Here is a 25,191-nt window from a genome sequence, read left to right on the forward strand (position 1 = left end):
GTACACTGTCCGCGTGCCCACCAGCATAGGGCCGCAGGCGTCCACACACAGACCTCTGGGTGGGGGTGGGTGGGGGTGGGTGGGGGTGGGTGGGGGATGAGCTGGTGCCCACAAGCAAGAGGGGGTGCGCAACAGCAAAGGAGCCCCGTCCTCAGTGGAGAAGTGGTCCTGGCACCCTGTGCACCAGCTAAGAGCCCGACCCTTCCTGTGGACCTGAGCTGAAGGACAGCCCGCCACCATGCGTGACCTACTCCAGGGTCACCCCAGAGCCCAGCGTCCATCCTTCCACCTTGACCCACTTTCCTCAACATGCCTCCTCCAATGACAAGATTTCACGGCACCAGAAGACCAGGGTGGGGCCAGCCCCATGTAGCCTAATCATCTGCACCCCTGAGTTTAAATTGGACAGTCTGGGACCACCGGACCCCTGCACCTGCCCCCCAGAGCCCACCCAACTTGTCTTCCTCTGGCACGCACCAGACCTCACACGACCCCCCTCCATTAGAGAGGCGCCTTGGCCTCCCGCCTGCCGGGCACCTCCGTGAGGAGGCCAAAGATGCTCTCCCTTGCGGGGAAGCAGAGTTTACGGGAAGTCCAGTCTGTCCAGAAAATCTAGGCGCCAGCCCTTCCTGGGGGCCTCCTGCCGCAGGGAAGTGGTGAAGACAGATGTCCAGCAAGGGTGGGAAGACAGCAAGGAAAATGTTCACAGAAAGACATAAAATGGTGAGCCATAAGGGCCGGCTTGGGGTTGGCTGTGTCAGTGCCCTGACCCCACAGACCCCTCCATGGATCCCTGGCCAGGGACATGTCAGGGCCACCACCCTGAGCTGGCTCCAGGGCGTTTAGACAGGGCCCACATGCTTGCTCACATCCCGGAGGCATGACAACATGTGTGGGGAAGCCCGTGCTTCTGCTCCTGGGCTGGTCTGGACGGCCGTGCCCTGGCCACGCCACACCCCCAGTGGCCAAGATGCCGCCCCCTCCTCCAGCCCAGCACCCCTTCCTCCCCATTCTGGCTCAAGAGGTTGGACTGTCATCCTAGGAAAGGGTGGGCCTATATTTGGCTAAATTGAACAGAATTAAGGAAAGGTATTATTTCAAGACAGAGCATAAGACTTCTGTTTCATGTTTCCAAAAATAAGAATCAGAAGAACTGAGTGGCGCCAGGAGTCTGCATTCTTGTGGGTGCTCCATCCAGCCTGTGGTTTCCAGGACGAGAGTCTTGGCCAGGATACGAAACCATGTGAAGGTGGGATAAAGCTGGCCGTGCCTAAGAGGCGCCCCCCGAGAGCCGTGAGGGGAAGAGACAGGACTCACTAGCATCGGGAGACGGCCGGGCAGGGGTGTGCCGGGACCACACCGGGGCCCCAGACCTCCAGGAGTCCGGAACGTGGGCCTCCTGCCTCCCCTGCAACCTGAGCTTCTCCTTGTGAGTGGGCGTCAGGAGCCTGGAGAGCCCGCCGGCCACCCACTAGCCTCACTCCTGTGCCCACGGCCTCCAGCGGACAGCACCATGGACAGCACCTGCTAGCCTGGGACCCTGGGACGACCCCCACGGACTCCGGTCCAGACCTGGAGGGGTCTGCGTGTGGCCTGGACCTGAGCAGGGGGAAAGCCCTGCATAGAACAGGTTTCTCCTCCGTGTCCCTTGAACACGTATGTGCGCACACACACTCCTTTCCAATCCTCTGCCTTCAGGCTGCAATTCACTTCTTACCTGGGGCCTCAGCATACCGGCCTGACCCTCCACCCCATCAGTACTCAGCCCTGCCACCCAGGGCCAGGCTGCCCTCTGAGCAGCTGGGATGAGGGTTTTGTCACCTCCCGAATCACATCAGGTCACATTCATCCTGCAGAAGTCAGGTGCATGGCAGAGCTTCCGCGTCCCGAGCGGTGGGATCCTCAAGGGGACAGACCCCTTCATGTGAAGATTCCCAGGGATTCCATCTCCCACCACCCTCACCACAGTCCTTGCCCTCTGATAGGACTTTTAAAAGGGGGTGAGGGATACAGTCTGCCGTATAACCAGACAGACAGATTGTCCCTGTGCTGGTGACAAGGGAGCAAGGGGAAATAGAGGGCAGAGTACAGGCTCACAGCAGCACCCCCCCCCCCCCAGGGGAATACGTGTGACATTCCTCAGACACTCCTGGCCGCCCGAGAACAAAGGAAAGGGGTTTAAGTGCTGGCCATGCCGATGTGGGAAACTCAGGCAAACGAAAAGTTAAATTCCCTTACTGCCACAGCCCATCCACAAGTCCTTGAGACTGGCAGAGTGACCTCCCTCTAGGACCTCAGCTGCCTCGATGATGACGCTTTGCTGGGGCAAAAGAGAGTCTTAGCTTAACGTCATCCCAACCCCCAGGATCCTGTATGTCTACTTCCTTTACCTCAACTCCCCCAAGTATATGCTGGTGATCACACCCCCAAGCTGATGGCCCCCGATACACATCTGGAGGGTCTCGTGACTGAGGTTTCATTGAACGGTAATAAGTGGAGCTTCCTTAGCAACAGCCAGCCCCTCAAGGTCCTGGAAACCTTGCTTCCAAAATTCCTTAGGGACTTACTCTATCCCTGACCCCTTCGAACCTGAGGGGATATAATAAGTCACCTGTCACGACCCCAGGGCAGCTCTTCCTGCCCACGGGTGGGTCCTGTCCCCGTGCTTTAATGAGATCACCTTTTTGCACCAAAGACGTCTTCAGGGATTCTTTCTTGGCCGCCGGCTCCACAGCCCCACAATACCCCCAAACCTCGTCACTGGCATGTGGAGAGAGACCCAAAGACATCCAGAACTCAGTGCGGGACACAGGGGGCTTGTGAAGAGATGTGACATTTAGTCCCCCTCAGACCTGATGACAAAACAGATTCCCAACACAACACAGACAGGCGTGTGCACACACACTGAACCCACAAGAGCTCTAAACAACGGGTGACAGTGAATTCATTTGTAATTCTACAGCAAGACAGACAAATCCAGAAACCACAGAGGCATCAGTTCAATCATATGCGAGACGATAAAACTTCTGTAGAGAGAAAAAATAAATACTTTTTAAATCAAAATACTACCAACTGTGAAAGAGTATTTGCAAGAAATATGACAAGGGGGGCTCATTTCCTCCCATCACAGTGAACCTGTAAGATTCGTGAGAAACCCAACTGGACAGGAAAAGAAGCGGGGGCCCCACAGGCAGGTCAGAATGCAACCGTGTCCCCCCTGCACCCTCAGCGTAAAGATGTCCACGGACAACACAGAGACCCCATTCTGACCTGTCACAGTGAAAGGTCTGGTTCTGCCTCATGCTGTTCGCGCTCCTGGTGGGGGTGGGGAGGCCCAGCCCTCGCAGGAGCTGCTTGCAGCGGGGTGTCGGGGCACACCCCCTCTTTCGGGCAACAAAGCCGCTGCTGTAGGGTCCATCAAGGTCTGTGGGCAGTGCACGCACAACTATAAAACCCAAATTGCCTGAACGACCCAGGTGCCACAGCCAGTGGTCGTCGCGTGGCTCCGTCACAGCTGTGACGCGAACTTCGTGTGGATGCTGAAAACCAGGCAGATTTCTGTGCCGATGAGACAAGCGCGAGGTTTCATAAAAGTGCGGAGAACCTGCGGATGGCGGCTCCTTCTGTGTAAACGCACCTCTCGACGCGGGGGGCCCGTGTGTGCAGACACGAGCCCGCGAGCGACCCAGGGGCTTCCCCTCCCCTCCCCGCCCCTCTGCGCGGCAATCCCGTTCACACCCTGCACGTGAGGTACTTTCTCAGGCCAACAGGGATTAGCTGGGCCTCAGATGATTTCTTTACACCTCTCTGTTTATCAAAAACAACAAGCCCTGTTGCACGTGCCGCCCCCCCACCCCCCCCCACTGGACGAGAGAAGTCCATTCTGCCTGCTCTGACGGCCCGGCACGGGGCCCTAGCTCAGAGGGACCAGCTCAGTGGGAACCAGAACCTAGAACCAGTTCCGGGGACTCAGAAGCCCTCAGATCCAGGCGAGGAAGCACATGTCAGGCGGGGCTGCTCCCGCGTGAGCCTCAGGCCGGCTCCAGGGGAAGCCTCTGTCCTTCCGTCCGTCTGTCTGCGGCGCGGTGGAAGGGAGGGGCTGTGCTCTGCACCCAGGCCCGCGCAGCACCAGCACTCGTGGGCAGGCCCGGCTCTAAACTGCGCAGCCGGCCGCCGCACTGTGCTCGGCAAGAGCTCGGGCCGCGCCGGAAACGCCACGGGACTTCAGAGGCGCCGATGACCGTGGCACCCGCAGGTTTTGCGGAACCACCTGCCACAGAAAAAAGTGGACTTCTGTGGCCCCTCCATGGGCCACGCAACCCCGGCAGAGCCAGAGTGCTGGCCAGGCAGTCCCCCAGGCGTCAGCAACGTTGGCCCCAGACGCACACAGCGTGCACGGTGTGTTCTCTGTGGCGGCTCTGTGAGGCCTCCTTCCAGGGCTGGGCACCAGCCGCCCCCTTGGTGTCTCGTGACCGTGAACCATGTTGCCCACATCACTCCCGGCCCTTGGCTTCATCGGGGAAGCCCCCACTTAAGGAAAGAAACAGGAAAGTCAGGGACAGTTAGGCAAATGCAGCAAAGGGCATTCTGATCTCTCGGCTGCCCTCGTGGGACCGGGGCCATCAGTTAAACGTCTTGGCCACCTACTGCCACTCCTGCTCGGAGCTCGGCCAGCAGAGGAGATTCTCCACATCCTGTTTACAGCAGAGGGAAGGGAGCCCCGGGGGAAGGCTCCGGATGGTAAAGCCACAACTCAGCAGGCCCTTGTCAGCCCCTCAGAGGCTAGGGCCTGAGTCCTCTGCTCCCCCACAAAGGGCCACCGCCAATGTGGACAGCCCATGTGCACCAGGTGCAGGCGTCCCGGAGATGGCGTGGGGTCGGCAGGGTGAGGCACAACCTATGGTCAGCTGACGACCCGGGGACCGGCTGCACTTGCCATCTGGCCAGAGTCTGCTGCTCTGTCTGGAAACCACTGGAAGCAGCTCTAGAAAGGCCCTGGTTCCCTGTGTTCAGCAGCGAGTGGCACGCGGCTGGCAGCTTCAGGGGCAAGGGCAGGTGGTGTTTCCTTGCCGTGTGACCAGGACACCCATTCACCTGGGCTGCAGGCCACGGCCTGAGGCCCGACACAGGGGGGCCTCTGTGCTCACTGGGCGCAGAGGAAGAGGACGAGGGAGCAGTTTGCTCCCTGGAGCAGATCTGGGTGGCGTCTGTGGGAGGACGGTCTCCTCGGCAGCTGCAGAAGCAGGGAGCCTCTGGCCGGCTTTCTTGGTCCCAGCGCCTGCCGCAGAGCCGAGGGCCCGGGAGGGGAGAGGGGGATGTAGACAGAGGCTGCCATGGAGATGACCCAGCGCCACAGCGAGTGGGGTAAGCCGATGACGCCTGCTCTGCATGGAAGCCACCAGCTGTCGCCTCCCACCCCTTCGCCCCCATGGGCCCAGATGGCTCCCACTTCTCCCCACACAGTCCCAGGCTGTCTCTGCAGGCCCAGCCCAGACCCCGCACCCCCATTCAAAGGCCAAGGGTCCCGAGTGCCAGAGGTAACAGGGAGACAGGGACAGACGAACACGCACGCACAGCACACAGCCAGCGCCCAAAGGGCCAGATTCTCCAAATTCTGGGACTTGCTGCTGAGGCCTTTGCAGGCCGACTGAGGAGAAGCATCCTATAGGCACGTAGCCTTTAAGAGGAGACAAGGACCAGACAAGGCCCAAGACCACCCAGGCCACACGCACGGGCTTGCCAGGCTGCAGGGGAAACCCAGGAGCATGGCCTTGCAGATCAGGAGGCAGTGGCTCACAGTGGAGAACACGGGAAGAGGCAGAGGCAAAGCCATCCCACACAGACACCACGCTGCCCACACGGGCCCTTTGCATCCAGATCAACAGTCCATGGCTGCAGCGCTGGGCCCAGCAGACAAAGACCAGGGACAAATTCAGTACAGTCACAGGGCTAAGGTGCTGGGGTGTCAGTGAAAAAGATTCCTCTCCCTTTATTTTCTAACACGTGGAAATTGATAAACAATTGATAAACAATTAATAGATGGAGAAAAAGGAAAAACAGAAAAAATAGTGCACCTGTAGACTCCAATGCAAACATATATACGATTATATTAAAGTAAGTGGATTAATATTCCAACTAAATGGCTGACGTTTTCAGACTGGATTTTAAAAAAGCAAAACTTAATGACGTGTTATTTATAAAAGAACTACTTCTTAAAGATATAGATGGCGTAAATGTCAAAGGGTGTAAAATGATATATCGTGCAAATATCAATCAAAAGAAAGCCACATGGTCTCATATATATCAAAGTGGCCTTTAAGCCAAGGACTGTTATCGGTGACAAAGAGAGATAGTTCCTAACGACCACAGGACCACGCCATCAAACAGACACAACAGTGCCAGCCACGCACACACCCACCCAGCAGCAAAACCAGACAGAACGACAGGAAGACACAGACCAACGGACAGGGTTGGAAGTTTTCTTCTCTTGGTCACAGAGGAGACACAAAACACCACTACCAGGAATGACAGGGGAGGCATCACTACAGACATTAGGAGAACGACAACTTTATGCCAATGAAGTCACTAGCTTAGCTGAAATGGGCAGATTCCAGTCCTTGAATGGGAATCCAAAACTAACACGGGAAGAAATGGGAAATGCAAATATGCCGTATCTGTTAAAGAAATTGAGTTTGTAATTAAAATCTTCCCACAAGGAAAACTCTAGGCTCAAATGGCTTTGCCGGTGCACTCTAGCAAACACTTGAGGAAGTCATGCAAACTTGTTCAGAAAACAGAAGGGGAGAGAACACAACCCATTTTCTGAGACCAGCATAAACCTGATACCAGAACCGGACGAGGACATTGCAAGAAAAGAAAATCTAGGACAATATCCCTAATGAGCATGGAGATAAGAATTACTGAAGAAATATTAGCAAACTGAGTTCAATGATAGATAAAATCCAACCTAGTGATGCAAGGCTGGGATACTATTCAAAAGACAATGTCATTTACCACATTGGCAGAATAAAAGAGGGAAATCATGTGATCACCTCCACAGGAATAGGAAAAGCACTTGACAAAATTCAGCATCATTAATGACTTAAAAGCAAAAAATCCCACCACACTAGGAGGAGAAACTTCCTCAACCTGAGAAGGGCATCTTTGAAAAAGCCCAGCTGACACTGTGCTTAATGGTGAAATACTGAACCCCTTCCCTTAAGACCAGGAGAAAGGCCAGGGTGCCTGCTCTCCCACTTCTGTTCAACTCTGTGCTGGGATCCTAGACAGTGTGCTAAGGCATAAAGTTCTAAATGGAAGAAATAAAATTGTCTTTGTTCACAGATGCCATGATCGTGACATACAAGGTTTTAGGATACAGTGGATGTGCAACATTTTTTAAATTGTATTTGTTTTTTGTTTGTTTGCTTTTTTAGAAAAAACACAGGACTACTGCTCCCATTACAAAGGGCAGGTCTTTGCAGGATGAAGGAGGGAATTCTGAGGGTGAGAAGGAGGCCCCTACTTGTCAGCGTTGAGTGGGTTCCACAGGACTATGATGACTCAGGCCCTGCGCAGGAACTTCTTGGAGATGTAGTGGTCCTTGTCGACTGGGGTGGATTTCTTGCCCTAATGCTCTTGGGGACTCGGTCCACATCTCCTCCAGCACCGCGTCGCTGTCCCTGTCGAAGGGCATTCCTATGGCCTGGGAGCTTCTTGTCGTTGTGGCCACTGATGAGCACTTGGGTGTTGTTCTTGACTGACTGTGAGCACAGTGAGTGGACCCGGGTTAAACTCTTCCTCGTCCCGCTTCTGCAGCTGCTCCAGGGTCACCTCACTCTTGGGTTTGTTGAGGACACTCATAGTGGTAGTGGCTGTACTCCCAGGTCAGTGCTGACTCCTCTGCATTGCTTCTGCCTCTCACAACTTATTAAGTATTAGATATGGAGAGAAAATTGAACAAAACTTGTGCAACCCCTGCACTGAAACTATGGAATGAGACAGAAAGTAAAGACCAGAATGGACAGCATGATTTGCTATGTTCATGGATTCGAAGACTCAAAATCTTAAGAGGCCCATTCTCTCTGCATTAATCAATAATTTCAATGCAATGCCAATCAGTATCTCAGCTGGCATCTTTTAGGAATTGACAAACTGATTCTAACATATACATGGAAAGGCAAAGAATCTAGAATAGTGAAAACAATTTTGAAAAAGAAGACCAAAGTTGCAGGGCAAGCACATCTGCTTTCAAGATGTATTATAAAGCTACAATAATCAATATGGTAGAGTATTGGTGTAAAAGATCAAACAGACATCCCTATTGCAAAAGAAGGAGGAGGAGGGGGAGGAGGAGGAGGAAGAGGGGAAAGGGGGAAGAGCAGAGAGAGGGACGGGGGGAGGAAGAAAGACAAGAAGGAAGGAAGGAAAGAAGGGAGGGGGGGAACCTTGGCCCTTACTTCATATTAACACAAAAATCAACTTGAAATGGAGCTTTAAAATTAACAGCTAAAACTATAAAAGTTGTAGAAGAAAATAAAGGATAAAATCTTTGTGATCCTGAGTTGGGCAAATATTTCCTAGAAATGACAAGAAAGGAACAAACCATAAAGGAAGAAATTTTTACGTCATCAAATTTTGACTTATTTTCCAGAATCCCCTTTAAGAACCAAATCGGAATCAGATATACAGAACTGGCTCCTAGAAACCAGCACACAATTGGATTAGCCATAGGGGATGGGGGAAACTTTCTGGGATGAAAGAAATATCCCACACTTGACAGCAGTGGTGCTTACAAAACTGTATACATTTGTCAAAAGTCATTGAATCACATCCTTTAAAATGATAAAGTTTACTTTATGTAAATTACAATCCAGTAAACTGAATTCAAAAATTAACTGCTGGGGCACCTGGGTGACTACACCCACTCTTGACCTCAGCTCAGGTCTTGATCTCAGGGTCATGAGTTCAAGCCCTGTATTGGGCTCTGCCCTGGGCATGAAGCCTACTTAAAGTTTTTAAAAATTATATCTCTATGTAGTACTAATTAAAAACCTAAAAATAAAACTATAAAAAAAATTAGGCCCCTTATGATAGCATCAAATAAACAAAATGCTTGGAAATAAAATTAATGAAAGTTGCACAAGACGTGCATACTGAAAACTCCAACCCATTCCTAAACAAGAAATAAATAAATGGTGAGATATACCATGTTCATGGATTAGAGGGCTCACTATTATTAAGATATCCATTTTCTCTAAAATTGATATACAGATATAACATAACCTCAACAAAATCTCGGCAGACTTTTTTGTAGACTCAAAATTTATATGGAAATACAAAGGCTATAGAATTGTCAAAACAATTTTGGTAAATGAACAAAGCTGGAAGACGTACACTATCTCTTTTCAAGATTTACCATAAAGCTGTAACAATGAAGAGAGTGTATCACTGGTATAAAGAAAGACAAAGACAGATCCCAAAACGGACTCACATGCAGATCAAATGACTTTTGACAAAGGTACCAAAGTTATCCAATGAGGACAACAAAGTCTTTTCAAGGGATGGTGCCGGAATAATTGGGTATCCACATGGGAAAAACCAACTCCCTACCTCATGCTTTGCACAAAAATGGGTTAGAAATTGGCCCTAGACCTAAACTTGACTCGAAGGTAGACAAAAATTTCAGACAAGACAGAGAAATCACCAACCAGAAGGGAATGACTGCTCATCTAAAAAGAACATTGAGGGGAAGAACAGGCCAACCACAGATGGGGAGAAAATATCACAACACATCCATCCATCAAAAGACCTGAATCCAGAATGTCTAAAGAACTCCTTTTAGAGAGCTCAGTATTCATACAGAACTCAGTGTTAACAACGCACACACACACACCAAACGGGCAAAAGACTTAAACAGACCCTTCACACAGTAAGCTGTACAAATGACCAATCAGCAGATGAAAAAGTCATCAATACCATGAGTCATCAGGAGAATGCAAATGTTCCTAACACGAAAATTTCTCTTTGTTCATCATTTTTGGAACACTCATTGTCTGCCAATGTAAGAAGCATAATTTTCTTGATAATTGTATAGTTCTCCATGACAATTAGATTTGGCCGTGCCTACTGGAGAGATCCTGCCGAGCCTCTAAGACACCAGCCGGCCGCCCTGCGGGCCAGCAGATGCCTTCAACCCAGACCCCCAGGGGCACTCCCAGGGGCCCAGCCAGAAAGGAGAACAAGTATGGGCCACGACTGCCCCTGCACAGTCCAGAACATTCCCTGAAGGTAGACCTGGCGTGTGTGACACCCATCGGGTCAGAAAGACTCCAGCTGGGGTTGGTCTGAGCACTTCTAGGTCAACTCGCACATTCCCTCCTTCCACTCAGTCGACTTAAATGCAACAAGCAAGGCCCTGGGAGCCCCCGGTAAATACAGTGTGGTCCTGCCCTCGCGGCATTGCAGGCACTGGAGAAAGATGCACATTCCTGTGACAGGAGACTCCTGGAGAGGGTCTCTGTCTACTGTGCAGGCTTGCGTGCACACGCACACGCACGCACACACGCGCACGCACAGACATGCAGCACACGCAAGAACACCATCTCCAAACAGAAAGCTGCTTTTCTTGGGCCATCCGTGCTGCTGTCTGTGAGTCTGGCTTCCACGAGCCCCCGGGAAATCGAAAGCCCCCTGAGTCCTCGACCCAAGGCCGTGGCCATGTCCTGTGTGCTGTGCCCCAAGGGCCTGAGGCCCAGGCTGCTGGCGGGCTGACCCAGGGTCTGGGAGCTGAGGCACCACCAGTCAGAGGGTGCTGAACCACCAGCTCCCACCTCACTACTCTCGTGGAGGACGGCTCTCTTTGCTGTAGGGCTGCCGTCCACTCACCAAGGTGATGTCAACGGCAACCGCATTGGAAACGGAGACACTGCAAGATTGTGTAATTAACAGAGCCTTTCGGGACGTTTCAATTAACTCAGTCTGCAGATGAGCAAACTCCTGTTCTCTGGAGCACCGAGATTTTTTAATTAAAAGGAATTTGAGATAATTTTGTAAAGGTTTCTTGGATTCCACTGGACATGCCCACAAGGGTCTGAAGGCAGGTGGCCCCGCCTTGTTCCAGGTGACCACGGTCCCCTCGGCTTTCTTGGCCTGCAATGCCCTCCCTCCAAGACTGCACACGTGGGCCCGAAGATGCGCATCATCCCAGCAAGAGGGTGGGCTTAACTTTCCGAGGACTGAGGAGCCCTGTCGGCCCCGGAAGTGATAAGCCCACAGGTGAAATGGGCTGCACAAACCTTAACTTCCCGGCCCCAAGACACAGCTCTGCCACCCTGCGCACTGCCCTGGGGATGCTCAGCCTGCGGACTGGGGGTGCGGTCAGCACGGGCTCTGCGTCCACCTGTGCGCACAGGACAGCCTTTCCTAACCTCGTGTCCCAGCGAGACAGACATGGGCCCTGGCAGGCAGGCGGGGGGAGGGTCCCCCAACACTGGGCCTCTCTCAAGATCCAAGGCTCCCTCTGCAGGCGTCCAGGGGGCCTGTCGAGACAAAGCATCTCCTGGGCCCCAGACCACTCCAGCTGCTTCCTAAAGACACAGGAGCCAGAACATTGGGCAGCAGCCCATGAAGGCTGCTACCGCGAAGTCCAGCAGCACCATGCACGGCACCCCCTCCACGGGCAGGAGGTGCCCACACGGAGTGGACAGCTAAGGCGAGCACAGCCCAGGACACTTGTCAGCCAAGCAGGGGCTGCTCCCACACACTCCCACACACACAGGCATAAATATATCCTTATATACTCCCTCTCTCTCTCTCTCTCTCTCTCTCTCTCTCTCTCTCTCTCACACACACACACACACACACACACACGCACACTGCCAGGCCCATGGGCAGGGACTCCCAGAGACGCTTTGGAAGGGACGCCAACTGCCCAGAGCCTCAGCCACGCCTCAACTGCATTTCCTAGCCAGTGGTCACAGGAAACTCAAGGCTCAGTGCTCCCAATGGCTAGCACTGTGGTTCTCAGCAGGGGGCAGTTACCCCCTGGGGACACGTGGCAATGCCTGGATGTATGACTGACTGTCACAAATGTGGGGGCGTGGGGGGTTGCTGTTGGCACCAGTGGGCAGAGGCCAGGGATGCTGCTAACATCCTGTAGTGCAAGGAACCGCGCCCCTCCCCCTCCAAGAACGACCCGGCCCAGATGTCCACACTGCAGAGCCTGCCTGGCTTAGAGGTGGCCCCTGCTCCACTCTGCACAGGGCAGCCCCCGCCGGCTTGGCCTGTGGAAGTCCAGGGGACCCTGTAGTCAGAGCTGTACCCAGCTGAGGCCCCAAAGCCGCCCTGCACACCAGTGACCGCCCCAGAAGGCACGGGGACCCTGTGCGGAGGGAGGCGGCTGTGGCCCCGGACACGAGGCACACACCTGCTCACCAGCCGGGTTCTCAGCTCCTGTCAGATGTGCGTTTCATAAGCAGCCCACACGCAGCCTCTCCAACCCAATTCAGGGAAAGGGCTTTTGGGACAGCGGCACCTGCATCTGCCCAAATTCATCCATCACGTTCAGCCCGAAGGCAAGTGCAGCCAGTCTCCTGTGTCTCCAACAGCCAGGACAGCCACTCCCACCCCTGTGCCCCATTCCCCGTCCCCTGCAGGCCCTGCCCTGACTTCTCCTAAAGCCCAGTGTCCTGAGCCTGTTTGTCCAAGTGACCAGGCAGCTTCACCTAACTTCTCTGACAGCCTAGAACAGAATACACGCCCCCAGAGAAGATGGAACAGGGTCATCCAGAACCGAAGCCAGGGTCTGGCTGTCCAGAGGGCTCTGCTGCTGCCAGCTGGGGACGGGGGAGGGCAGAGGGCAGGGGACAGGGCCAGAGGGCCCAGACTGCCACGACAGGGCACTGAGTGGGCAGGAGCCATGCCGGACACACGGGCTGGTTACACCTGGCCCCAAGGAGGGCTCGGGCCTGGGGGCACCAGAACTTGGTTCTGAAGGGGCCGAATCTGAGAGTGTGAGACACATCAGTGGTAGTGTCGAGTCAGAGACTGGACAGAAAAGTCCGCTACGTGGGAGGCAGGTCCCGGCTGGAGATATAAATTTGGGAGTCGGCATATGGATGACATTTGAAGCCGTGAGGCGGCCGATGCGTGAGTGTAGTGACACACAGTGGGGAGAGAAGGACCGGCCGAGGGGCCGGGGAGAAGCCAGTGGTGGCACCCTGGGAACCACAGGGAGGGAGCGACTCTGGGCGGCTCCGCGGTGCTGGGTGCTGCCACGGGTGGAGGACGAGCAGGGCTGGGGCTGGACATCACTGGCAGCCACGTGGAGGGGACCTTCCCCCGGGCGTGGGGCCACAGGTTCCCAGGGGCAGAGAGGCAAGGACGAAGAGCCCCTGATGAGTTTTGCTGGAGACGGGGAGCAGCGCGCATGCAACGCCTACAGGACGCCTGCACCACGAGGGCCCTGGGGACACAGAATCACGTGGCTCCACCCTGGCCACCCTCAAGAGCCGGTGACGCAACCCGTCAACACGCATGAAACCTGAGCTGAGCTCAACACAGGGCTCGGCTGAACCCGGGGGGCCCGGGAACTCGACCCGCCCGTCTCCGCTGCAGCCGTGGACGGCTCTTCCCGCCCCCACAGAGCCTCTGAGACGTCCTGGGGCAGGGAGGGCAGAGATGCGCACATTATGTCAGGCCTACAACTAGGAACACATCCTGGGTTGTAGGGTCATTGCCCCCCCGCCGAGGGCCAGCAGGAGCCATCTGAGGCTAGACACTTCTGGCACGACGGGGGCCCCGGGCCGTCTCAGCCGGAGGGTATTTTTGAGAAGGGCTGGGGAGGTTTGGGCTCAGTGCGGCAGCACGGGGGCATAGGGGCAGCGGCCTGGACACTGTCAGGGTGCTTGGACAGCTTTAGGGCTGGGCATCCTCGTAGCTCGTCCACAGAAGGTGGGGGGTAAAGTGGGTGCAGAGCTGTGACTGGCAGAGCCGGGCAGGGGCAGTCTGGCCATTTGGGCTTGGACAATACTCGTGACGTGCCACGGAGGGCTCTTGTCTCTGTCTTGGCCCATCACGGCCGGACGTGGGTGTTCTGTGATATCATTTACGTGCCACACAAGAGCGCCAGGGCCCGGCCGCGTGCCAAGCCAGCTCCAGACGTGAAGGCTGGGCTCTCTCTGCCACGTCCCGCCGAGCAGTTTCTGAAGTGGTTGTGTGAATTCACACTCCCTCTGCCCGGGGCGTACAGAGCAGGTGCACACTGCAGATACTCAGCTCGCTGAAGGAGGTGACGGACACACACCAGAGCCCGTGCTTCAGAGAGACGGTCCTTTCCCAGGAACAGTGAGCACCCCTGGCACCCGGACGTTGGATCCCGGCACTGTCCCCTCCCCGCCAGAAAGACTGGGGCTCCCTGGAGAGCTGACTGATTCCAGCACCGGGCCAGGGGACAAACCTTGTGGGGCCAGAAAGGAAGCGCTCAAAAGGCTGCAGGAACAAGAGAAGGGCGACGGGGCGTGCCAGGGGCACGGGAGCCAGCCGGAGGCCGGGCCGGAGCTACAGCAACAGAAGTGACAATGAAGTCACACTGGATTATAACCCAAGTGCCCGACTAACACCCTTGCGTCCACACTAATATACGTGAATGACCCAACAACCACACAAATGGGGAGGAGAGACAAATCTGTGCAGAACGTAGACGCCTCCCCCTCCAGGATGGGGGGCCTGACACCCACCCCCTAAGCGTGGGTGGTGCGTGGGGACTGCTGACAGGACAGTCCCTGACGGCAGACGCTCCTGAGTAGGAGGCCGCAGCCACGGGGACAAGGTCAGAGCCCCGCTGGGCTCCTCCCACAGACCCATAACCCAGTGGGACCCCGACATGCTACAAAACACCTGACCAGCTCTCCTCGAAACCACCGAGGTCATCAAAAACCAGGAAAGGCTGAGAAACTGTAGTGGCCCAAGAAATGTAAAGAAAGACACGTCACGTGGAACCATGGAACAGAAGAATATCAAGTACAGACGGGAAACCTGAATCAACTATGGGCCTCCGTTACTCAGTTGTGACTGTTAATTCCACGTGTCAACTCGATTGGCCACGGGCGCCCAGATCACGCACTCTCCCGGCGGGTCTGGGCGTGTTTTGGGTGATGCCAGCACTGCAGTCCATGGATTCAGTAAAGCTGACCCCCACCCCAGCGAGTGTGGACATCGACCAATCCACTGAGGCCCTGATGGAGGAAGGGTGGACTCTCCCTTTGTTCCTGCCTCACCTTCCGGGACGGCTCGTGTCATGTTCTGACCTCGGACTGGGAGCTGCCCACGGACGTGGACTCCATTCCCGGGGTCGGCCGGCCCACGGCTGACTGGATCCTACTTGGCCCGGGTAACTGTGCAAGCCCCCCGGTCGAAATAAATCCCCCAATATGCACACACCCTCCCGCATGCACGTGCACACACGCACACACCACACTCCTGTTCTGCAAGTGCACCCCCCCCCCCCGACAGCCCTGACTACTATGGGGTCAGGTCACGGTGGGCTCACTGGGTGTGGCTGTGTGACCCTCCACCCCAACACAAGACACTGATGTTCGTGGAAACCCGTGGTGACGGCTCGTCGCACTGCCTTCAGACTGTGCTGCAAATCTACAATATTCTCTCTCTCTCTCTTTTTTTTTTTAAGTAGGCGTCATGCCCCTGAGATCAAGACCTAAGCTGAGATCAGGAGTTGGATGCTCAACCCACTGAGCCACTCAGGGGCCCCTAAAATACTCCAAGTTTACAAGAAAAAAGTTTTGAAAGAAGTAACACATGCTTCATATGGATCCAAGCACGGATTGGAAGGCGATACGGAAAACTGCAGGTGGTTGTTACATTAGTGCTGAGGTTACATAAGACGCTGAATTTCTTAATATTTTTTCTTGTCACTTTTTGTTATATAATAAGAAGCTATAACGTTTAAAAAAAAAAAAAAGGAGCGTCCTGGCAACAGCGTCTGGTGGCTACACGAGCAGCCACGTAATTTGTCACACAAACCAGGACACATCTGAGAGTGACAGGGAGGCCGTTCATCACCACGCCCGACCAACCAGCAGGAACCGGAGTCGTGCGGGGTACAGGGTCGTAGCTGCGTCCTCCCTAAATCCCTGCGCATCGTGGCCCCAGGACAGAGCCGGGTCAGCGGGGAGGCTTTGTCAGAGGCACCGAGACGTGCACACTGGTGTCCAGGGGCCCTTCTCAACCTTCTCGACCCTGTGAGCCCGCACAGCCAGCCCACCCATGGCTGACCACGCACTTTTGCCCAAAGCACCCTACAGGGGTGGGGGGAGGGCCACCCCAGGTTTTCCAGCTGCTGAATGTGCCACGGGGCCGCCAGCCCAGGCATGAACTGCTCGCGCACGTGTGGACGGGGACCCCCTCTCTTTGTGGCTTCCTTCCTGTTTCCTTGTCCCCGCCCTCCCAGTCATGTGCTAATTTTGCAAAGCATCCTTTCTGCCGAGGAGCTAAAATACAATTTCAGAAACACACGACGACCTTGATTCTAGAAGAAAAGGAGAAAACAAAAGAATTGGGGACGAAGGAGAGACACGACCCAGGACAGCCCAGGTGGGTCCCCTGGACCCAGGGTCCCTGTGAGCTTCCCGGAAAAGTCCCCAGGCCCAGATGGGTCACAGGTGCTAGCAGGTGCACAGCCCACAGGCTGCCTGGGCTCCATTCTTCACACTCAGGAGGCGCTCGCTTCCCCTCTTTCTTCCTGTTTGTTTCCGAGACGGACAGCACTTCCCCGGAGGCTGAGTTTCGAGGCAGAGAACCGAATTCCACGAGTGTCCCAGGGATTCCCGGGGCTCTGACACAGCGACCGGCTCTGCTGGGTGGTGCTGGGTCCTCTTGCCACACTGGCACCCTGCGTGGCCCCGGAGTCGAGGTGGCCGAGAGGGCGCTCACACAACACGGGGAAGGCAGGCCTCTTCCCAAGGTGGCCGCGGGCAGGCACACTGAGGGACTTCCGGCTCGTCCCTGCCGGCCACCCCCATGTGCGTGCTCTCTCCTGAGCTCGAGCGGGACCTGCTCCAGCCACGCAATGCGGCAGAGGGACAGGGTGCCCGTCCACACCCACCGCGTGCCTCAGCCCCCGTGCGCTGGGCTCCATCGGCCTCGGCGCTCTCGGGAGGAAGTCCCACTCCCCCGCGGCAGACACCTGCGGACACGGAGGAGCCCCGAGACCATGGATGATAGGCCCACGCAGCCGCTGGTGATCCCTTCAAAGGGTGGGACCCGATTCCCTCCCCTTGAGTGTGGGCTAGACACGGTGACCCACTTCTGGCAAGTGGCCTAAGGCGCCAGGGACAGCATGTGACTTCGGAGTGTGGCTTCCTCCTCTCTCCCGGCTCACAGAGAGGCTGGCCGCCGTGGCGTGAGGCCACGCAAGCAGCCCCACGGAGAGGCCCACACGGTGAGGGGCTGGCGCGGGAGCAGGGCCCCCGCCCGTCAAAGCTGCAGACGGTGCGAGTGCGGCCACGGCTCACGGCTCCCGGCTCCCGGGGGGCCCGGAGCCAGACGCACCCGGGAGAGCCGCTCCCGACCCCCCAACTCACAGAAATGGAGGTGACGGCACGTCTTAAGGCCTGAGGTTTCGAGGTGGTTTGCTACGTCACAGAGAACAGGAACAGATAACACACAGCAGGCGACAGCGTGAGCCGCGACCCCCCGGGGACGTGACGTTCGGCCTCCAGGCCTCTGAGCCGTTCCAGCTGGGAATGAGGCACCGTGTACATGAGCAAGGGAGCCACCGCGGATGTCCTGGGGGACCCGTCCCCACCGGACGCTGGCCAGTCCAAGAAATAATAAGAACAGGTGTTGTTAAGTCACTGAGCTTTGGGGCCCTTCGTCGCCGCAGATTAGTAACTGACGACGGGCCCCGCGGCCACAAACAGCGTCCAGTCTGAGAGACTCGGTGCTGAGACCCTGCCCCACCCCCAGGGCTCCGGGTCACACGTGGCCAGCCAGATCCCAGGAGAGGCCCGGGTCCTGGGGGAGGCAGCCGACGGCACAGCAGACGCCTCCTCGCCCCGACGCTGCCACAGGCACGAAAGAACAAAGGCCACGCTTGCAAAGGCCCAAGTGTCTGTGCCAGGCCTGACACGCTCCCAAGGAAATCGCAAAGTCGTCTATTTCTTGCTTTTGTGGCCAGTTCCACCTCACGCATACAAAGTATGAGGAGTCATGATGTGAATTCTGAGAGCAGAGACCTTTCTAAAGTCAACTTCTGAAATCGCTGTGAGAAATTGAATGTGCTCAGCTCTATTTTTAATAAATTGGGGGCGACACTGACTCCCACCCACACTAGCTCCTCGGTTTCGGAGCCTAGATAACAGCCAGCCAGGATTTCGCAGGATCGACGCGGGCCTGTGCCGGAGCCTCCGTGGGCTCCCAGGCACACGCGGGACGTGGCGGGGGGAGGAGGGGCCTTCCCACAGCTGAGTGGAGCCAGGCAGGGAGAGCCCCCAGCGGTCAGCTGCCTTGGTTTTTAAAGTAATAGATTTTAGGTCAATGACGAAAAACATTTTTTGATGAAGCAGGCATCCCAGATTTTAAAAATAACAGTAATTGTATTAATTACAGCTTCTCCCAAGTTGTCTCAAATTCTGATCATGGAAATCACTCCGCCTTTGGATCCAGCCAGTGTTTGGGGAAGCAAAAAGTAGCCCAGCGTGTCCTGCGGGGGCCCGGCCGGCTCGCACCCCGAGAGGAGCTCGGTGTCCACCCGCCTTGGGGAGAAGGAGCAGAACGGAGGAGGCCTGCACGCTGGACGGCGAGGACTGACCGTTTGTGGGAACACCAGCCAGCAGGAGGAGCACTTACCGAAGCTGTGTTTGTGTCCGTGGTCACACACAGGTTGCGGAGCGAGGCAGGTGTGAGGAAACACACGGTCAACCTATTCGAAGTAAGGAAGAACGACGTGCACAGGAAGGACAGGGACCCCAGCCCCAGGGCCAGGCCCTTCACTAAGGTCAATGCCACATTTGACTGAGCTTCCTGTGGACGGGGAGCCGGGCACAGGCCCTTAAAATAAGAACCAACCGGCCCCAAAGAGGACCAGAGGGGCTGTCCCGGGACCCCCAGGAGGGCAGACGGCTCCCGTCAGCCCCCCAGCAAGGCCCTCGGGTGTGGGGCTGGACTGCCATGCTCCCAGCACACACTGGAGGGGAGCCAAGCGACCTCTGGGACACGCGAGCCCTCGGCACCCGCCAAGCAGCTGGCTCTGGGACCAAGGACACCCACACAGGATCGGGGAGCACCTAGGTGTCCCTTAGCAACCCCCACTGGTACACTTGCCTGGCACGCCTGGGGAGGGATCAGAAGGAAGACGCCAAGTCCCCACTTAAGAAAAAGGAAGACGGTGGAAATGTGCTGTGGTTACGTGTGCCCCAGGCCGTACCTGAGACGTATCACGAAGAAATAAAGACACAACTGAAGGAGACACGGGGCCATCTCATAACCAGCAGCTTCCCGGTAAGAGCCAGCTTGTGTCCAGGGCCGGTGTGGGCTCCCGTCCAATGCCCGTCACCCAGTGCGCCGAGCCCCAGGGGACTCTGCCCTCAGCATCTGGGCCTGCTAAGCCCTCCGCGCCCAAGGTGCGTCCCAGGGTGGGCGGCAATGGCACCGCCTGGGAGCCGGTTGGCAATGCAGACCCTTGGGCCCCACCCCAGACCTGCTGAGTCGGAATCTGCCTCTTCACAAGGCCCCTGGGGGGGTTGGGGCCCAGGACGGCTGGGCCGCCCTGACCCTGTTCAGAATGAGTGCCCCTCCACGGCTTTGCCACCCTCAGACCCTCATCCTCAGACAGAAGCCCTGAACAAAAATTACCCCCGCGCATTCGTACATTGCTTCTCAACTGGAAAGCTGGGTGGTTAAATTTTTAAAAGAAAATCGGCTTATTTATAGCACTTTAAAACACACAACCAGATGGACAGGCGTGCAGAGATGATGTGACGGTAGGTCCCAAGTCCATTCTGAGACCAGCCTTGTCAGCCACGGGAGAGAAACACGTCAAGCTCCAGGGCTGCCTAAACGCCCTCCAGGACACCCAGTGCTGCCCCCCAGAACCCCAGAAACCCAGGAACGAACACGCAAGGGGGCTTTCCAAAGGGGCCACGTGCCCTCCTACCCAACCTGAACCAAATGCCCGCCCCACAGCAAGGGCCTCTGCATTGCCTCTACCAGCTGGTCAAGGACCCCAGGGTCCCAGGGTCTGCACCCACAGGGCTTCTGGCCACCAAGGCCCCTGCCACGTGGGGAGGGCGTGTGAACTGCCATTAGCCCAAGTCTGGGCCCCACAGGGAGCCACCGCCCAGCCCCCCCACCCCCTCTTCCCGGTCAGGAGGGAAGGAAAAAGGTACTTCCTGAAACTCAAGTCTATGCCCCCTGCAAACAGAGTCTTAATAAGGAGGGGCCAGACTGACCCCCACAAGGGTGGCCCCATGAGCACTAGCAGGCCGCCACCCGTGTGCCCCACCCGCTGCTCTTGGCCCTGCAACACAAAGGAAAAGTGGGACACACGCACCGTAGAGTAGTGGACAACCCTTCTTTGCTGCTCGTGCGACTGGCCACCCAGAAAGCCCAAGCACAGAAATCAAAACCCTGGGAACCGGCAAGGGTCTCAGCAGAGTGGCCATTTCCAGGATGAATAGTTTCAAAAGTAAAGTTTCGGGGTGCCTGGGGGGCTCAGTCGGTTGAGCGTCTGACTTCGGCTCGGGTCATGATCTCGCAGTCTGTGGGCTTGAGCCCCCCCCCGTCAGGCTCTGTGCTGACAGCTCGGGGCCTGGAGCCCGCTTCGGATTCTGTGTCTCCCTCTCTCTCTGCTCCTCCCCACTCGTGCTCTGTCTCTCTCTCACACCCAAAAAATAAACATTAAAAAAATTTTTTTAAACAATGAAATAAAACGTAGAGTTTTCCTTCATTCCAGCACTAACCAGTGCGGAAAGATCCTGTTCACAGTTCACCGAAGCCCAGCAGCGAACACACAATAAAGGGCATTTAAACTTAGAAGCACCCTAAGTGAGCCCACAGGAGGAAGACCTTCTCGCTGCCATCAGATGTTGTTCCAAATGGATTGGAAGTTTCCATATGAAGTATTGGAAGGCAGCGCAGGTGCAGGTTTAGAAACTGGGAACGGACGACAGTAACACGACACCAAGGCCAGGCCCTGCCAGGAAGGAAGCTATTGATGAATCCGACCACACAAAAATTAAACACATCCGTACCAAGAAAGCCCCAGCAACACTGCAAGATAGGTGGCAAATGTGCATAGGGGCTGTTCGCGGGTGAGGCTGTGTGCACGCGGAACAGTGAAAAGAAACAGGACAGCAAAGGTCCCAGTGGGAGGCACGCGATTCACAAGAGACAGCCGCCCCAGAGACAGAAAGCAAAGAGATTAATTACCAGTCCCATTGGCAGAGAAACTCCAAGCATTAATACAATCTTTACCTTGCGGACCGTCAAAAGTGTAAAACATCTCCACCAGCCCAAGTTGGTGAGGACTCAGGGAAAGAGGGCTTTGGAGCACACAGCAAGAACAAACCACCACGGCCTTCCGTCCCGGCTGCTCCGTGGAAGTCTCTGCCCTCTCGCTCCCTCCCCTGGGTCCCTCCTGCCATTCAGTTTACTTATTCACATTTCCTGTCCGCCGTCGGTCTCCCCACTGCCCCCCTGTCTGGTTACCCTACACGCAGCAGCCATACCCATTTGGTCACCAGCATGTAAGGCGCAGCCCCGACGGCAGCTGGCTCACAGAGGGCCGTTCGAACCGAGGCCAGCTGGGCAGACGTACCAAGATGCCTTGGGTGGACACTCTTGAGTGTGTCATTCCCAAGTGCATGAAGCTGAATGCACAGAGATGCTTGTGCTGAGCTGTTTATGATATTCACAGACAGGGAAACACCCCAACGTCCTACGATAGGAAATGAAGTAAATAGGGAATGTGGTATCTACACAGAGGAATTGTCTACACAGAGGAGAGCCGAAAGGCAGGGACTCTGGGACCCGACGACCCATCAAAACCACCAGCAGGGCCTAAAGACGCAGCGGTGCTGAGCTCTGCCCCCACCCCCACCCCACCCCCACCCATCCCGACAAACTCAACTTGAATCTCTGGGGGGTGGGGCCCAGCCAGCCTGGTGTTTAAGGGCACCACGGAGTCTAGCTCGCGGCCACTTTTGAGGACCACGGTGGCAAATCTAGCCAACAAATGATGCTGTAGATCTATCAGGTATCTGCCACATATCGCTGAGTAAAAAAGCAGGTTACAACAGATCCACATACGGAACATGCTCCCATTTCCGTATCAGAGGGAAAAAGCGTGCTGCCACACGGCTGCACGCGTGAGAATGCCCCTAGGGCAAGGCTGCAGAAGACGTCCACCGACGCGTTCGCCACGGCGGGCTCTCGGGGCCAAGGATACACGTCCGAGTCTTCCCGTTGAGGACAATTTCAGGAAAAACAGGAAAGTATACACATTTATTTATTTTAATGCTTCTTTAATTAGAAAAAAAACCAAAGGCTTTTTTTTTTTTTTTTTGAAGAAAGGTGGCTTGAGAACGTGCTGGCCTCCTGTCCTGGCAGGCTGTCCACCCACCCAACAGACTCAGGCGAGGCATTCTACGGCCTTCAAGGCTCCCTTATTCCCGGTTTTCTTGGGGGAAGCAAACCGTTGCAGTGACTAGGTACTTACTCCCCGCTACTAAGCTAACGCCACACTGGGCTTGAGAAGGCCAGGTGCCCCCCGGTTATGGAGCTGCTCAGCAGGAAGGAGCTGGAGCCCCAGCCCCCACCCCATGGCCTCCAGCTCAGCAACCGCATTCCCCTCGGGGACACCGAGACAGTGAGAGATGAGGGGGCTGCGGGACGGCCGCAACCCTGGGGCAGAGAGCAGAAGAAAGGCGGGTCCCCAGGAGGGTTCAGCTCCGGAAATCCAGGGCTCCCAGGAGTGGGCGAGGGATCTGAGGCGTGGGGGCAGGGGCGCAGGGAAAGGGGCCCCGGTCTGGTGTGAGAGGCGCACAGAGTTTGAACACGCAGCCGGCACCCGCCAAGTGAGCACAGGGTTCTCGGCTCCGCAGGACCCACAGGGACGAGGACACTTAAGACTTTCTATATCACAACCACGCTTTTTAGCTGAGATTTACCTGGCACTCTGTTAAACTGCCCTCTTTTATTCTTTTTTTTTCCGTTTCTCTGCACACCAAACTTGATACATTAATCGGGAGTTTTAATCCAAAAAATTCATCAGAAGGTCTTCGTTGCCATAGCAACCGTCCAGTCCCAGCAAATGCACGTCTCCGGCACAACTCGGCCGCCTCTTCCAGCCGGCTCTGCAGCGGGGCCGGGAAAGTCACGGAAGCGCTGTCTGGAGGGGTCGGGAGAGAGCTGGGGTTCAGGGGCCACGGCTTGCGTCCCGACTCTCCTTCCTCCTTTCCAAACCATCTAAATAACGCCACGGACCTCACGCCAAGAGCTGCACAACATTCTCTCAGCAAACGTGTGCTGTGACTCTTGAGCCATATGTGTCCTGACAGTGACACGCAAACGTACGACAAAGTGGCTGCCGGCCTGGGCAACGTTGCCGGCTGCCCAGCCCAGGCCCAGGCTTCGCCTCCCAGTCTCACCCAACAAAGTCCGGATAAGGCCCGATGGTGTGTTCAGTCTGGGGATGTGGCCACCGTGCCAAGTGATGAGCAACTGACTGACGGTCACACGTCCGAAACAGCAAGCACCTGTAGCCCGAGTGGGCGCCCACTCCCACACACGTCCCCAAGAGCTGGCCCACGGCCGCCCTACTCCAGGGAGGTGGGGAGGGGTGCAGGATGTGCTCAAGAAGTCTCAAGTCAGACTGTGCGCATCATAAACAGACTCTGCTCTTTTTGCCTTTTCAGTGATCCCTGAAGTCTGAGACACTGCACACCGTGAACAAACAGAAAAATCCCACCTTGAAAAGCTGGAGCCAGCCCCTGCGCTACATCAATTCCTCTATGTTCACATTCTCTGCCTTGGAGAGCACGGGGCTAAGGTACGAAGAGAGCGGCCGGCCCTTGGCTGACACCAGCACGTGCTCAACTCAGCCGTCTTTCTCATCCTGCAGCCAGAGAAGCCACATGTAGGTAGACCTGCTTCCTCACTCATTCCCAATTCACTCTGGGCGTTCTCTATTTTGAATATTTATGTCAAAAGCAAAAATGTATAACATACGAAACACTCACGGCAGTGAGCTCTGCGGCTCTCAAGTTCAGAACACACTGTACCGATGGGGTGGGTCGACGGGGTGGGTCCGGAATGCACCCATGCCTGGCCCCTGCTGAGCTGCGGAGCCGGCACCCCCCCCCCCCCCCACCAACCCCCGGGGCACCTACAGCAGTCTCTCCACTGCTCTCTGACGATTGCCTGCACATCCACCACCACTGGCCTCAGGTCGTATTATTGTAATTTCCTATAACGCTTAAATTATTTATCAGAATAAATAGCTCGGGCTCTTGTGCTGAGCTGTGCTCTAAAATTATAAAAGACCCATCATACCTCTGCAGGCTGCCTACAAATGAAAAATGCATATTTCAACTATTTTAAGAAAATGTCAGAAAACATCAAGTGTGTCATCATTGTACCATTTAAATTATCTGCACGACATCTGTAAAAAGAGCTGTATGCTTGCATGTGAATTTATCACAGTGCCCCAAAGGCAGACCTTCCCTGCAGGTGCTAAGTCAACGGTGGCCCATCACTCCTTTCCACTGGCGCCGCCTCCGCATGGCCACTCAAGAGATACCTCCCCTGGGTCAGCAGCTGTACCTGCAAGGGGACCTGAGAGGAAACTCTCAAAGGCAGTTCCCAAAGGGCAGGTCTTTGCACAAAGGCAAAGCCGTCTCCCCCACTGCACACCTGCGTGCAAAGACCGGGCACGGGGCAGCCACGCCACGCCGTCACCAGGCAGAGCTCCCAGGGCCAGGGACCCCGCGCCACCTGTGGGGCTGGCCTCTCTCCCTTCGCAAACTCGGCACAGTACAGGTGCAGAGCAGACCAAGCCTGCACAGCGCCCCTGAAAGGAAACTGGAAACACACAGCCGTCGCCACCGTACGTGGCTAACCCCGGGGCCACTCCGACCACGGACCCTCGCCCCAAAGGGCGGGCCCAAGCCTGTT

The 25,191-nt window shown here is 55.9% G+C and overlaps 1 protein-coding gene and 1 pseudogene across 3 annotated transcripts in view; both read right to left on the reverse strand.

The window, feature by feature from the left end:
* The window catches only part of STK32C (serine/threonine kinase 32C), a 96,643-nt gene that overhangs the window by 52,140 nt on the left and 19,312 nt on the right, over nucleotides 1–25,191 (reverse strand). The window lies entirely within an intron of this gene.
* LOC128312718 (small nuclear ribonucleoprotein Sm D2-like) lies at nucleotides 4,770–15,417 on the reverse strand (annotated as a pseudogene).

This window comes from Acinonyx jubatus, chromosome D2 (assembly GCF_027475565.1).
Source record: "Acinonyx jubatus isolate Ajub_Pintada_27869175 chromosome D2, VMU_Ajub_asm_v1.0, whole genome shotgun sequence".
Classification (NCBI taxonomy): Eukaryota; Metazoa; Chordata; class Mammalia; order Carnivora; family Felidae; genus Acinonyx; species Acinonyx jubatus.